Here is a 16,008-nt window from a genome sequence, read left to right as displayed (position 1 = left end):
TGTGATATTTCTCTACCGGTTAGTAATCAACCATCAATCACAAAATATGTTCAACAAAGTAAATAATTTCTGAAACACCATCATAATGGGAAAAATTAACGTAACGAGTTTGATTTAAATGGTATTTAGATGGTCATTTCTATTAAGGTTTGTCCCAAATTTTTATGTAGGTTAATAACATGCCAAATAAGTAAAAAAAAATTTCTAAAAATCATTCAAAACGCTCCAACTTGATCTATCTGAACCTTTCAATCTTCTTTTTTCCGAATGTTGAATAATATAAATCAATGCTTCAAATAACCATCAAAATGGGTCCATAGCTCAGTGGTAGAGCATTTGACTGCAGATCAAGAGGTCACCGGTTCGAACCCGGTTGGGCCCTTTGTTTGAATTTTTTTTATACCCCTCTCATATTTCAACTCAACCTGCATTTGCTTCTTACGGATATTAAAATCGTTACGTAAACCATGTTAGAACATATATTATCTCGTTAATATAGAAACATAAGCATATTCCTCTAATTTATTTAATATAGAAACATAAGCATATTCCTCTAATTTATTTATTCTGAAAATAATATTGATTACAAACACTAAATTACAACCTCTTATATCACACATTATTATAATTGAAAATAAACCCTTGAATATTTGTACTTATTATATTCATCAGTTCGACACCAATAAAAAGTTGACTACGAATGAAACTTAACCTGGTTTTCATTAACCCAACACCGTAGAGACTTCTTAATCAGCTAATCCCTATTTCATTCATCTTCATAAAAGGTTTTGTTTTTACCAAATGAATGTAGTTTCTAATGTAAAAATTAAAATTATTTAGATAGGTAACAAAATATCTTTCTTACTCAACAAAACATACATTGTCATAAGGATCATCAAATGTGTTTTTCCTTGTGTATGGTTGAAGTAAGAAATAAACCTCGTAACAGACAAATTATTACCAATAATCAACCCCATGAACTGTAGGTTTGTTTACGAAGTTATTTATGTTTTTTACACAATGTATTTGGAAAAATGTACATTCGTTGAAGTATTTAGAAAAATCATTTTCAAACCGCTCCTACTTGATCTATCAACACCTTTCAGTCTTCTTTTTTTTTTCGAATGTTGAATAATATAAATCAATGCTTCAAATAACCATCAAAATGGGTCCATAACTCAGTGGTAGAGCATTTGACTGCAGATCAAGAGGTCACCGGTTTGAACCCGGTTGGGCCCTTTGTTTGAATTTTTTAAACCCCTCTCATATCTCAAATCAACCGTCATTTGCTGCTTACAGAAACTTAAAACGTTATATAAACCATTTCAGAACTTATATTATCTCGTTAATATAGAAACAGAAACATATTCCTCTAGTTATTGATTTTGAAAATATTATTGATTACATACATTAAATTACAGCATCTTATATCACAAATTATCATAATTGAAAATAAAGTCTTGAATATCTATCCTTATTATATGCGTCGGTTTGATGCCAATAAAAAGTTGACTACTAACTAAACTTAACCTGGTTTTCATTAACCGAACACAGCAGAGACTTCTTAATTCTCCCTCACAACAGAACATAACTAGTGTTATACCCCTATGTTGGTTGGGTTGACGAAATTAAAAAAAAAAAAAAGAATGGGTTTTATTTTTAACAAATGAATGTAGTTTCTAATGTAAAAATTAAAATTATTTAGCTAAGAAAAAAAATGTCTTTCATACTCAACAAAACATACATTGTCATAAGGATCATCAAATGTGTTTTCCCTTGTGTATGGTTGAAGTAAGAAATAAAACTCATAACAGACATATCATTACCAATAACTAACCCCATGATCTATACCTTGGTTTATGAAGTTATTTATGTTTTGTACACAATGTATTTGGAACAATGTACATTCATTGAAGTATTTATTATAACATTTTACATTCAAGTACATTGTTATTTTTTCCAGATTTTAATTTTTTTTTTTGTAGACTATAAATTAGCCCGGTTGATTAATAAAAAACAAATGACATATTATATTTTATTTTATAGCATCAACGTGAGGTTAATGTTTGGCTAATTTGACTACTAGAACAATTAAAACGAACATATGCGGAACATTCTAATATAATGTAGTTTTTTGTATGATATTTCTATTTTACTATTAATGAATAATGATATTCAATTGGAATTTCCTCTTTGAAAAGCAAAATGTTTAATGTTTTTGGGATGTCCGATGACAACATTTGACTTGAAAAAATGTTTGATGGTCACTAACACGCCGAATAAATTCATAGTTTCACCCAACCTTTCAAACATTTTGTCCAATTGATTATTTCATGTTTGATAGTGATTAACCAACCAACAATATTCACAATTTCAACTAAACTTTCAAACCACTAATCACAATATCCATAATCCAATAATTGTTGTTTGATATCATTAATGCACTTGAAATCTTAATGCATTTGAAAAGTAACAACATAGAAGCATACAAAGATATACTTGAAATCCGAGTAATTAGAGTTGGAAAAATTCCAGCATTGCTTGTGAGAATGCAATAAATAATAGATTCTAGGGACTCGAAGGCATTGTTTCTTGATTCATGTTTGGTATTCCTTGTGTGACTTGAAAGACTTTTAACGACTGAAAAAAAAAGAAACGGAAGATTTTGAATCTTTTCTTATTTGATTTCTCAAGCTTGTATTTTTTAACAAATACCCAATGGCCAACAAACAAATGAGGTGCTACCAAGAGAAAAAGTGATTTATTTTTTTACCAATCGTATTCTATTCTAATCTTGTTAATTACATATATAAAATAACTAAGATTAATATTAATACTTGTTGGGAAAATTTTAAAATACTCTTCTGTTCAAAAAGAAAATAAACAAAAGTGGGATACACATAAAATAGCAATATACTTTCACTAGGTTTAAACACGTGGAATCCGCAATTAACAAAAGCACTATCCAATAGCACAATGGTGCTTCATTTTCATCTCTCCTAGCACTTGCAACTCTGCTTTAAAACCTTTTTTTCTTTATTAGGGCCTAATTCTTGTCACTGTCTAAAAAATGTATTGGAATTCTAACCTTACAGGATTCAATGTCATAAAGACCGAGGTAACTATATTACAGAATGTCCCATTAGAACTTTGTTACTAGAAACAATTCCATGATAATGAAGATTAAATTTCAAGGTACACTCCTTGAACACTTTGCTTGTGGCAACATCCTGAAATTTCCAGGTATCATATTTGAGAAATTCATGTTCCTTAGCAGAGCAACTCGACGAGTTGGATGCCCAACTAGGTGAGTGGAGTCGTTTTGGCCGTATAGGTTTAGTGACGAACTCGGCGAGTTGGAGCTGTTTGGAGAAACCCTAATTATTTGGGTTTATATCCTATTTAAAGGGCCTTAAGCCCTCATTTGTGTATCCCTTATCTCCAGAGAGCCCCGTGAGAAACCCTAGATTGGTTCCATCCATTGTGAGAGAGAGAGAAAGAGACTATTTTAGGTGTTCTTGTGCAACTTTCGAAGAAGATTTGGAGAGCACCTTGGCTTGGTCGAGAGAGGGACATTTGGATCCAAAGATTCTCCACTGTTTAGCTTCTTTTAGAGGTAAAAGAAGCTAACTTGATCAGTTTTTGCGTAGATCAGAAAAGCAAACAAAATGATTCCCAACATGAACTCGCTCTAGAATCCTTCAAATTTTCATTCCATTTCAGCTTAATGGCCCGCTGGTTGCCTTTTAGATCTCAAAATGGCATCTCTGAGATTTATATTCATAGAAATCGAACTAGGTTTAATACATATCATTAGGGTTAATTTTTGGCTTACTTAATAGGTTTTACTGTCGCCACAACGTGGTAAAAGTATTGCCACATCATGGAAACTGGAATCCTTAATGTACACGGCAACCTAGTCCTAAACGGGCTTTTTTCACAATTTTTTGATCCACCACGTCATGGTAATTCCTTAGCCAAGACGTGGGAATTTGAATTTGTATTCTGGCATGAACATGAAAATCAATTGAAATTTTCTCTTGCTTTCAAAGCATCTTGAAATTACTTAATAGGAGTTAGGGGTGATTAAATATAGCCAAAACACTAAAGAGAGGTCTATCAGCCTAATAAAAATTTAGAAAGTATTGGTTGTCCAGTTTTGCCAACTTTTCTTCCCTTTCCGCTCCATTCTCCTCATTTTGCATCCCAATTCCGATTTTAACTATCAGTTAACATTTCAAAGCATATTAAGTATCATATGTCTTAAAATATAACATTTTTATTCAAATATATGAAGATAATGACCTATAATATATACTAAAATATTACGATATCATTAGTCGACAATCATTCCACTATCAGAAATCTCCCGTGTTTGATAAACTATAAGAGAATGTTCAACTTATTAGGAACCCAACTAACCCGCCTATTCTCCTCCTTATCCCCAACATATGACAATCCATATGAAGAACTTCTATAGGAAACAAAAACTTATCTGACACATCAAGTAATGTAGGGACATAACTTCAAGTTAAATATGGTTAGTTTGTTACAATAGTACATATCACAATATTTCCCAAGACTTTTTATATAAAATTGTTTTCACGACATTTCGAGTCGATTTATATGTATTATCCATTTGGTTATGTCCTTTCTGTCAAACAAACATAATTGTACATGTAATATGTGATATTTCTCTACCTGTTAGTAATCAACCATCAATCACAAAATATGTTCAACAAAGTAAATAATTTTTGAAACACCATCATAATGGGAAAAATTAACGTAACGAGTTTGATTTAAATGGTATTTAGATGGTCATTTCTATTAAGGTTTGTCCTAAATTTTTATGTAGGTTGATAACATGCCAAATAAGTAAAAAAAAATTCTAAAAATCATTCAAAACGCTCCAACTTGATCTATCAAAACCTTTCAATCTTCTTTTTTCCGAATGTTGAATAATATAAATCAATGCTTCAAATAACCATCAAAATGGGTCCATAGCTCAGTGGTAGAGCATTTGACTGCAGAACAAGAGGTCACCGGTTCGAACCCGGTTGGGCCCTTTGTTTGAATTTTTTTTATACCCCTCTTATATCTCAAATCAACCTTCATTTGCTTCTTAAGAATATTAAAATCGTTACGTAAACCATGTTAGAACATATATTATCTCATTAATATAGAAACATAAGCATATTCCTCTAATTTATTTAATATAGAAACAGAAGCATATTCCTCTAATTTATTGATTCTGAAAATAATATTGATTACAAACATTAAATTACAACCTCTTATATCACACATTATTATAATTGAAAATAAACCCTTGAATATTTGTACTTATTATATTCATCAGTTCGACACCAATAAAAAGTTGACTACGAATGAAACTTAACCTGGTTTTCATTAACCCAACACTGCAGAGACTTCTTAATTAGTTAATCCCTATTTCATTCATCTTCATTCTCCCAGATAACACATAATATCTAGTCTTATACCCGTCTGTTGGTTGGGTTGACGAATTTAAAAAAAAAAAAAAAAAAAACAGGTTTTGTTTTTACCAAATGAATGTAGTTTCTAATGTAAAAATTAAAATTATTTAGATAGGTAACAAAATATCTTTCTTACTCAACAAAACATACATTGTCATAAGGATCATCAAATGTGTTTTTCCTTGTGTATGGTTGAAGTAAGAAATAAACCTTGTAACAGACAAATTATTACCATTAATCAACCCCATGAACTGTACGTTTGTTTACGAAGTTATTTATGTTTTTTACACAATGTATTTGGAAAAATGTACATTCGTTGAAGTATTTAGAAAAATCATTTTCAAACCGGTCCAACTTGATCTATCAACACCTTTCAGTCTTCTTTTTTTTCGAATGTTGAATAATATAAATCAATGCTTCAAATAACCATCAAAATGGGTCCATAACTCAGTGGTAGAGAATTTGACTGCAAATCAAGAGGTCACCGCTTTGAACCCGATTGGGCCCTTTGTTTGAGTTTTTTAAACCCATCTCATATCTGAAATCAACCGTCATTTGCTGCTTACGGAAACTTAAAACGTTATATAATCCATTTCAGAAGTTATATTATCTCGTTAATATAGAAACATATTCCTCTGATTATTGATTTTGAAAATACTATTGATTACATACATTAAATTACAACATCTTATATCACAAATTATTATAATTGAAAATAAAGTCTTGAATATCTGTCCTTATTATATGCGTCGGTTTGATACCAATAAAAAGTTGACTACTAATTAAACTTAACCTGGTTTTCATTAATCCAACACCGCAGAGACTTCTTAATTCTCCCTGATAACAGAACATAACTAGTGTTAGACCCGTATGTTGGTTGCGTTGACGAATTTTTTTTAAAAAAAGAATGGGTTTTATTTTTAACAAATGAATGTAGTTTCTAATGTAAACAGTAAAATTATTTGGATGAAAAAAAAAATGTCTTTCTTACTCAACAAAACATACATTGTCATAAGGATCATCAAATGTGTTTTTCCTTGTGTATGGTTGAAGTAAGAAATAAAACTCATAACAGACATATCATTACCACTAATTAACCCCACGATCTATACCTTGGTTTATGAAGTTATTTATGTTTTGTAAACAATGTATTTGGAACAATGTACATTCATTGAAGTATTTATTATAACATTTTACATTCAAGTACATTGTTATTTTTTCCAGATTTTAATTTTTTTGTAGACTATAAATTAGCCCGGTTGATTAATAAAAAACAAATGAAATATTATATTTTATTTTATAGCATCAACGTGAGGTTAATGTTTGGCCAATTTGACTACCAGAACAATTAAAACGAACATATGCGGAACATTCTAATATAATGTAGTTTTTTGGATTATATTTCTATTTTACTATTAATAAATAATGATATTCAATTGGAATTTCCTCTTTGAAAAGCAAAATGTTTAATGTTTTTGGGACGTCTGATGACAACATTTGACTTGAAAAAATGTTTGATGGTCACTAACACGCCGAATAAATTCATAATTTCACCCAACCTTTCAAACATTTTGTCCGATTGATTATTTGATGTTTGATAGTGATTAACCCACCAACAATATTCACAATATCAACCAAACTTTCAAACCACTAATCACAATATCCATAATCCAATAATTGTTGTTTGATATCATTAATGCAATTGAAATCTTATTGCATTTGAAAAGTAACAACATAGAAGCATACAAAGATATACTTGAAATCCGAGTAATTAGAGTTGGAAAAATTCCAGCATTGCTTGTGAGAATGCAATAAATAATAGAATCTAGGGACTCGATGGCATTGTTCTTGATTCATGTTTGGTATTCCTTGTGTGACTTGAAAGACTTTTATCGACTGAAAAAAAAAGGGAAGATTTTGAATCATTTCTTATTTGATTTCTCAAGCTTGTATTAAATAACAAATAATCCTTGGCCAAAAAACAAATGAGGTGCTGCCAAGAGAAAAAGTGATTTATTTTTTACCAATCGTATTCTATTCTAATCTCATTAATTACATATATAAAATAACTAAGATTAATATTAATACTTGTTAGGAAAATTTTAAAATACTCTTCTGACCAAAAAGAAAATAAACAAAAGTGGGATACACATAAAATAGCAATATACTTTCAATAGGTTTAAACACGTGGAAGCCGCAATTAACAAAAGCACTATCCAAGAGCACAATGGTGCTTCATTTTCATCTCTCCTAGCACTTGCAACTCTGCTTTAAAACCCTTTTTTTCTTTATTAGGGCGTAATTCTTGTCACTTTCTAAAAAATGTATTGGAATTCTAACCTTACAGACTGAGGACTCAAAGTCATAAAGACCGAGCTAACTATATTACAGAATGTCCAAATAGAACACTTTCCTTGTGGCAACATCCTGAAATTTTCAGGTATCATATTTGAGAAATTCATGTTCCTTAGCAGAGCAACTCGACGAGTTGGATGCCCAACTAGGTGAGTGGAGTCGTTTTGGCCGTATAGGTTTAGTGACCAATTCGGCGAGTTTGAGCTGTTTGGAGAAACCCTAATTTTCTAGGTTTATATCCTATTTAAAGGGCCTTAAGCCCTCATTTGCGTATCCCTTATCTCCAGAGAGCCCTGTGAGAAACCCTAGATTGGTTCAATCCATTGTGAGAGAGAGAAAGAGACTATTTTGGGTGTTCTTGTGCAACTTTGGAAGAAGATTTGGAGAGCATCTTGGCTTGGTCGAGGGAGGGACATTTGGATCCAAAGATTCTCCACTGGGTAGCTTCTTTTAGAGGTAAAAGAAGCTAACCTGATCAGTTTTTGCGTAGATCAGAAAAGCAAACAGAATGATTCCCAACATGAACTCGCTCTAGAATCCTTCAAATTTTCATTCCATTTAAGCTTAATGGCCCTCTGGTTGCCTTTTAGATTTCAAAATGGCATCTCTGAGATTTATATTCATAGAAACCGAACTAGGTTTAAGACATATCATTAGGGTTAATTTCTGGCTTACTTAATAGGTCTTAGCGTCGCCACAACGTGGTAAAAGTATTGCCGCATCATGGAAACTGGAATCCTTAATGTACACGACAACGTAGACCTAAACGGGCTTTTTTCGCAATTTTTTGATCCAGCACATCATGGTTATTCCTTAGCCACGATGTGGGAATTAGAATTTGTATTTTGGCATGAACATGAAAATCAATTGAAATTTTGTCTTGCTTTCAAAGCATCTTGAAATTCCTTAATAGGAGTTACGACTGATTAAATATATCCAAAACACTCAAGAGAGGTCTATCAACCCAATAAAAATTTATAAATTATTGGTTGTCCAGTTTTGCCAACTTTTCTTCCCTTTCAGCTCCATTCTCCTCATTTTGCATCCCAATTCCGATTTTAACTATCGGTTAACATTTCAAAGCGTATTAAGTATCATGTATCTTAAATATAACATTTTTATTCAAATATATTAAGATAATGACCTATAATATATACCAAAGTATTACGATATCATTAGTCGATAATCATTCATCTATCAGAATTGTCCCTAGTTTGATACACCACAAGAGAACGTTCAACTTAATAGGAACCCAATTAACCCGCCTATTCTCCTCCTTACCCCCAACATACGACAATCCATATGAAGAAGTCCTATAGGACGCCAAAAACTTATCTGACACATCAAGCAATGAAGGATCATAATTTCAAGTTAAATGTGGTTAGTTTGTTACAATAGTACATATCGCAATATTTCCCACGACTTGTTATATCAAATTGTTTTCACGATATTTCGAGTCGATTTATATGTATTATCAATTTAGTTATGTCATTTCTGTCAAACAAACATAATTCTACATGTAATATGTGATATTTCTCTACCTGTTAGTTATCAACCATCAATCACAAAATATGTTCAACAATCTAAATAATTGTTGAAACACCATCGTAAAAAGAAAAATTAACATAACGAGTTTGATTTGAATGGTATTTAGATGGTCATATCTTTTAAGGTTTGTCCCAAATTTTTATGTAGGTTAATAACATGCCAAATAAGTAATTTTTTTTATAAAAATCATTCAAAATGCTCCAACTTGATCTATCAAAACCTTTCGGTCTTATTTTTTCCGAATGTTGAATAATATAAATCAATGCTTCAAATAACCATCAAAATGGGTCCATAGCTCACTGGTAGAGCATTTTACTGCAGATCAAGAGGTCACCGGTTCGAACCCGGTTGGGCCCTTTGTTTGATTCTTTTTATACCCCTCTCATATCTCAAATCAAGCTTCATTTGCTTCTTATGGAAATTTAATACGTTACGTAAACCATTTCAGAACATATATTATCTCGTTAATATATTAATAGAAGCATATTCCTCTAATTTATTGTTTCAGAAGATATATTATCTCGTTAATATATTAATAGAAGCATATTCCTCTAATTTATTGTTTCTGAAACTAATATTGATTACAAACATTAAATTACAACCTCTTATATCACACATAATTATAATTGAAAATAAACTCTTGAATATTTGTACTTATTATATTCATCAGTTCGACACCAATAAAAAGTTGACTACGAATTAAACTTAACCTGATTTTAAATAACCCAACACCGCAGAGACTTCTTAATCAGTTAATCCCTATTTCATTCATCGTCATTCTCCCAGATAACACATAATATCTAGTGTTATACCCGTCTGTTGGTTGGGTTGACGAATTAAAAAAAAAAAGGTTTTGTTTTTACCGAATGAATGTAGTTTCTAAAGTAAAAATTAAAATTATTTAGATAGGTAACAAAATATCTTTCTTACTCAACAAAACATACATTGTCATAAGGATCATCAAATGTGTTTTTCCTTGTGTATGGTTGAAGTAAGAAATAAACCTCGTAACAGACAAATCACTACCAATAATCAACCTCATGAACTGTCCGTTTGTTTACGAAGTTATTTATGTTTTTTACACAATGTATTTGGAAAAATGTACATTCGTTGAAGGATTTAGAAAAATCATTTTCAAACCGCTCCAACTTGATGTATCAACACCTTTCGGTCTTCTTTTTTTCGAATGTTGAATAATGTAAATCAATGCTTCAAATAACCATCAAAATGGGTACATAACTTCGTGGTAGAGCATTTGACTGCAGATCAAGAGGTCACTGGTTTGAACCCGGTTGGGCCCTTTGTTTGAGTTTTTTAAACCCCTCACATATCTCAAATCAACCGTCATTTGTTGCTTACTGAAACTAAAAAGGTTATATAAACCATTTCAGAACTTATATTATCTCGTTAATATAGAAACAGAAACATATTCCTCTAATTATTGATTTTGAAAATATTATTGATTACATAAATTAAATTACAACATCTTATATCACAAATTATTATAATTGAAAATAAAGTCTTGAATATTTGTCCTTATTATATGCGTCGGTTTGATACCAATAAAAAGTTGACTACTAATTAAAACTGTCACACCCCGAAAACCGAAGGCGGAAACATTTCCGGGGTTGACTCCACGTTGAGTATCAAATCCAATGCACATAGTAAGTAAAGTAAAACAACTATTACATTACATAATAAAGTCTTACAGTTGTTTCAAAAGTAAAGTTTGTACAATTGTGATACATAGTATATATGAACAATACAAAATGAGTCTTCTGAGAACTCTGTCTTCACACAAAAGGATCTTCGGGTACCTGTCTAACTCGGACCTGAGAATACAAGTGGTTTGAAAATCAGCATAAAGCTGGTGAGTTCATAAGCGGTTAGTTTTTCTGAAAATGTACGAGTTCCTTTGTTTTCCTGAAAAGTAGTTATCCAAGAAAATCCCATATTTTCTTATGTAAAGTTAGTTTCCAAATCCGAAAGTAAAGTAAACGATGTTTAATTAAAACATGATTGTTCTTGTGAAATGTAATTCAATTGTTTAACTTATTACACTTCTCTAATTTCGTACTACTATTACTCAGGAAGAACCCCATGTTCTCCTGACTGTGTGTGTGTGTGAACTGTTACTAGTTTCTAACTATGTTCGGTGTCCTTCCCAGGAAAACCCCATGTTTCTCTGACTGTGTGTATATCTTTACTGGTTTTATTTATGTTCAGTGTTCTCCCCAGGAAAACCCCATGTTTCCCTGACCGTGTGTGTGTCTTTACTGGTTATGGTTATGTTCAGTGTTCTTCCCAGGAAAACCCCATGTTTTCCTGACTGTGTGTGTATCTGCAATCCCTAAATGTACATTAGCTTTACTACGTACATAAAGCTAGTAAATGAATCTGAAACGTTAATAATCTAGATTGCGAGTCCTTAACGATACTCAGACTAGATATGACTCGAACCGTGGTCAATATCCTTTTTATGACTCTCGTCACCCTTGATCCTTTCGGTTCGGCTGTAGCTAGCAGCCAGGTGTGGGATTGTCAGTCCCGTATAGATCTATACACTCAAGCCACGCTCTCCTACGAACGGAGATTCTGGTTACAGGGTTAGTCCTCCACTATCTCGTGCCATGGAAGTGTTACAAGGATGTGTCTCCAATCATTAAGATTACTCTTTACTTTTCGACTAGGAAAGTAGTATTTACAACTGATTTTATTTTACGTACCTATCCTTTACACTCGAGCCTAGGTGTTTTATTAAGGACATTACACTCGAGCCTAGGTGTTATTTAATGATGGTTGTCCTTTTACACTCGACCCTAGGTGTATTATTAATGACATTACACTCGAACCTAGGTGTATTTATCTATCACACTCGAGCCTAGGTGTATTGTTAAGGACATATAGATGTTTCATGTTTTCTAATGGAGTCTGTCTTTTACACTCGAACCTTAGTGTTTTATTACAGACATTACAATGGTTTATGTATTCTATCAGTTTAAATGTGAACAATCAATTATCAAGTACACAATATAACAGTGTATAATAAGAATTGAAAATCGGGTTAAAAACAAACAACTCTTCAAGTTAAAACGGTTTGTTTAAAAGGTTTTCAATTCTTAAAGTGTACAATTATGAAACCATTTAATTGAAATCATGTGATTGAGTACAAGATATACTTGTACTTTTGCTTGTATCCCCCCTGAAAACATTGAAAAACCATTGAAAAAGGGTAGGGGTATGAACTCACTAGCTTTATGTTGATTTTCAAACCGCTTGTATTCTCAGGTCCGAGTTAGACAGGTACCCGAAGATCCTTTTGTGTGAAGACGGAGTTCTCAGAAGACTCATTTTGTATTGTTCATATATACTATGTATCACAATTGTACAAACTTTACTTTTGAAACAACTGTAAAACTTTATTATGTAATGTAATGGTTGTTTTACTTTACTTACTATGTGCATTGGATTGGATACTCAACGTGGAGTCAACCCTGGAAATGTTTCCGCCTTCGGTTTTTGGGGTGTGATAGATTGGTATCAGAGCCCTTGTTTATAGTGAATGAAGTATACCAAACCTTACATGGTATAAAACTATAAACATTAAAGGGCCTAAGTGCTCTAAAATAAAAGTATCTTCAAAACTATAAGTATTTTCAAAAGTATACAAGTATACCGACCCGTTGAAATCCGTAACTACAAGTAGAACAAAACATAAGTAAATGGATGTTGTACACTGCGGTTAAACCTGGGCAGTTATGTAGTCGTGTCTAGGATCAATATGGCCTGGCTAACTATATTCATTCGAGACACGACCAACATGTGCTTGGGAGTGACTGTAGTACGCAACATGCCTAAAACTTACCTAATATCTCAAACAACGAATCGTCGCTACAGTGAACCATGAAATACTATGGGAGTATTTCTCGAGCCAATCCTTCGTAGAAAATCCTCTGATATGCGATGTTACTTGAACATTCCTCTAGCGATAAAGTGTTTTGTCTTGATAACTCTTTCCTACTTTATCGCTTAGTATGATGCTATATCTGTCTTGATGAGATATCCCCTGTTCCATATCTCTTGATTCAATTCAGAGGACTTATGATCCTCTCTTTCCTGATCTTTTTAGATCAAGATGCCTCCGAGAAAGAGACCCAGCTCGAAGAACAACGACAACCCTCCTCCGCCATCACCTCCTCCTCAGTTTGACCTAGCATCACTCCAGACAGTCATGACAGCTGTAATGGTGGCAGCCATGTCACAAATGAACCCTAGTGGTTCAGGAGGTGGTCCTCAATCCCAAAACCCAGAAGATAGCCAGGGACGCCGGAAAGAGGGTTCCTATAAGGATTTCATGAACGCCAAACCCACGTTTTTTGATGGCACTAGAGGTGTCATTTCCCTTACCCGATGGTTCGAGAAGATCGAATCTATCTTTGAAATCTGCGCTTGTTCAGATTTAGAAAAGGTGAAGTTTGCCGCCTGCACCTTTCTTGACAAAGCCTTGACTTGGTGGAACGGCCGAGTCAAATCCCTAACCTTACCTGTAGCCAACGCCATGGGTTGGGAAGCCATGAAGGAGCTTCTGCTGGCTGAGTACTGCCATCGGGGAGAAATGCAAAAGTTAGAACATGAACTGTGGAACTTGAAGATGAAAGGTTCCGACATTGCTGCTTATACTTCCAGGTTTGACGAATTGGCACTACTTTGTCCGGGAATGGTTACCCCGGAAAGTAAGAAGATAGAGAGATTTATCTGGGGACTGACTCAGCCAACGAAAGGAAATGTCATAGCTGCGAGGCCGGATACGTACAACAGCGCCAAATGTTTAGCACAAATCCTAATTGATCACAGTGATGACCTTGAAGAGGCAGTTACCACTACTGAACCGACGGTGAGGAGTGGCGAGAAAAGAAAACTTGGGAAGAAAGAGAAAAGCCAAACATCACACGAGTCTTCAAAGAGACAGCAAATGATGGCAGTTCATGCTGCCACTTCCCCTGCGACTGTTTCTGTTGTTGGATCATCAACTTGGAAACCTACCAGTAGGTATACTGGAACTCTTCCTAGTTGTGGCAAGTGCAACTATCATCATCTTCCTTCCAGTCCATGTGTCGAGATAATTTGCAACAAATGTGGCATAAAGGGTCACATGGCAAAAAACTGTAAGACACCAACTCAATCAACAAGTCAAACTTCCGGAGCGGGCATTGGTCGGGCCTGCTATGGTTGTAGAGAAGTGGGACATCTCAAGCGAAACTGTCCTAAGACTGTAAAACCTGGTAACATTGGAAGAGTCCTAGCGATAGGACAAGAAGAGATAGCCACCGATCCCACTGTTGCCACAGGTATATTTCCCATCGTTAAATTTATATGCTTGTAATTCTTTTCGATTCTAGAACCGAAAGAAATTCGTTAACCATCCATTTGAACATTTTCTAAACCCCGTCGTTTACGAGTAACTGGAAATGTATGTCTTCGAGATGGTTATCACATAAAAACGAGAACGCTTGTGTCGTATTCGTAGATTGTTTTCTCAATCCGAGTGATTATTCTTTTCCATTCGATCTATTGGTAAACTTTTTATGAAATGCTTTGATGTCACCCTTAGCATGTAATGACCGAGCCTCATTCATACTGTCTTTCCTAGATTCGAGAAAGCCATTTGTTCCAATCTTCCTCCGACTTGACTCTCATGATCTTCGTACATCAAAGCTTAAAAAGTTTACCTGTGTATCTCTCGTCCAAGTGATCATCGAGAAACGAGAAGTCTACGATCCTTTCCCGATGCTGTTTCTAAAGAATTCTTGAGAATTCTTTCCGAACGTGTAGTCTAGTCTCGCATCGATCTAATCCCGGGAATTTCCTCGTAACCGAACCTCAGTAAGCACAGTGTGTGCAAGTCAGCAATCAGGGCATGATACGATCACTACGAGGAGGTAGTGACGCCCTTCGGTCTAACCATTCTCTTGTTCATGTAGATAAGCAAAGCAGTCATACTCGTAGATCCTTTCAAAAGCTAAGGCAATAAAGAATTAGTCGACACCGAGAGCCCCCATGGAACCTGTCGATCTTTGGGTCCCATCGGCTACGATCGTAGACTCACATAGAAGTTCCCCTTAGAACCATTAGACCTTTAGTTACTTTGACACGTGGAAGTGTACCCACTTGTTGAAGGTTTTACCTTGGAAAGACACAGTACGTCTTGGGAAGTGCAGAAAACTTAACTTGTGGAACCTTAGACCCTTTAAGATCTTCGTTAGGAATTGATTCCATAGCCCTCTCCGAGCTTTCTTAAAGACTCAGTAGCAACCATCTGGTATTCCGCATCTTTATTCGTAAGGCTTGCCGACCTGACGAAACCCTAGTAAATTCCTTTGTGGATATAAAAATCCAAATTTTCATGTATGAATCAATTGAGACCGTAGACTGAAAGGTTAATCATACGTAACAAAGCCACATTCTGATAGTGAGGGTTCGCTAGAATGTTAAGCGGAGACCCGAATGCAGTAAATTCATCTCCATATATCTTTCCACTTCGTGAATTGTGTTCGAATCTTTGAATTTCGGGATGAAATTCCCACTAACGGGGGGATAATGTAACAACCCGAAA

General features: G+C 33.9%; 4 non-coding genes across 4 annotated transcripts; all 4 read left to right on the top strand.

Annotated features, from left to right (window-relative positions):
* Positions 1 to 310: 310 nt before the first annotated feature.
* On the top strand, positions 311 to 382 carry TRNAC-GCA (transfer RNA cysteine (anticodon GCA)). Its single transcript has one exon. It is a non-coding gene; the product is annotated as a tRNA-Cys (tRNA).
* Positions 383 to 1,167: 785 nt separating this feature from the next.
* On the top strand, positions 1,168 to 1,239 carry TRNAC-GCA (transfer RNA cysteine (anticodon GCA)). Its single transcript has one exon. It is a non-coding gene; the product is annotated as a tRNA-Cys (tRNA).
* Positions 1,240 to 4,994: 3,755 nt separating this feature from the next.
* TRNAC-GCA (transfer RNA cysteine (anticodon GCA)) lies at positions 4,995 to 5,066 on the top strand. The gene has a single exon. It is a non-coding gene; the product is annotated as a tRNA-Cys (tRNA).
* A 4,614-nt stretch (positions 5,067 to 9,680) lies between these two features.
* TRNAC-GCA (transfer RNA cysteine (anticodon GCA)) lies at positions 9,681 to 9,752 on the top strand. Its single transcript has one exon. It is a non-coding gene; the product is annotated as a tRNA-Cys (tRNA).
* The last annotated feature ends 6,256 nt before the right edge of the window (positions 9,753 to 16,008 follow it).

Source organism: Lactuca saligna, chromosome 7 (assembly GCF_052625555.1).
Source record: "Lactuca saligna cultivar CGN05327 chromosome 7, ASM5262555v1, whole genome shotgun sequence".
Taxonomy (NCBI): Eukaryota; Viridiplantae; Streptophyta; class Magnoliopsida; order Asterales; family Asteraceae; genus Lactuca; species Lactuca saligna.
The sequence above is the reverse complement of the archived record's forward strand: the minus strand, read 5'-3'. Positions and strand labels throughout refer to the sequence as shown.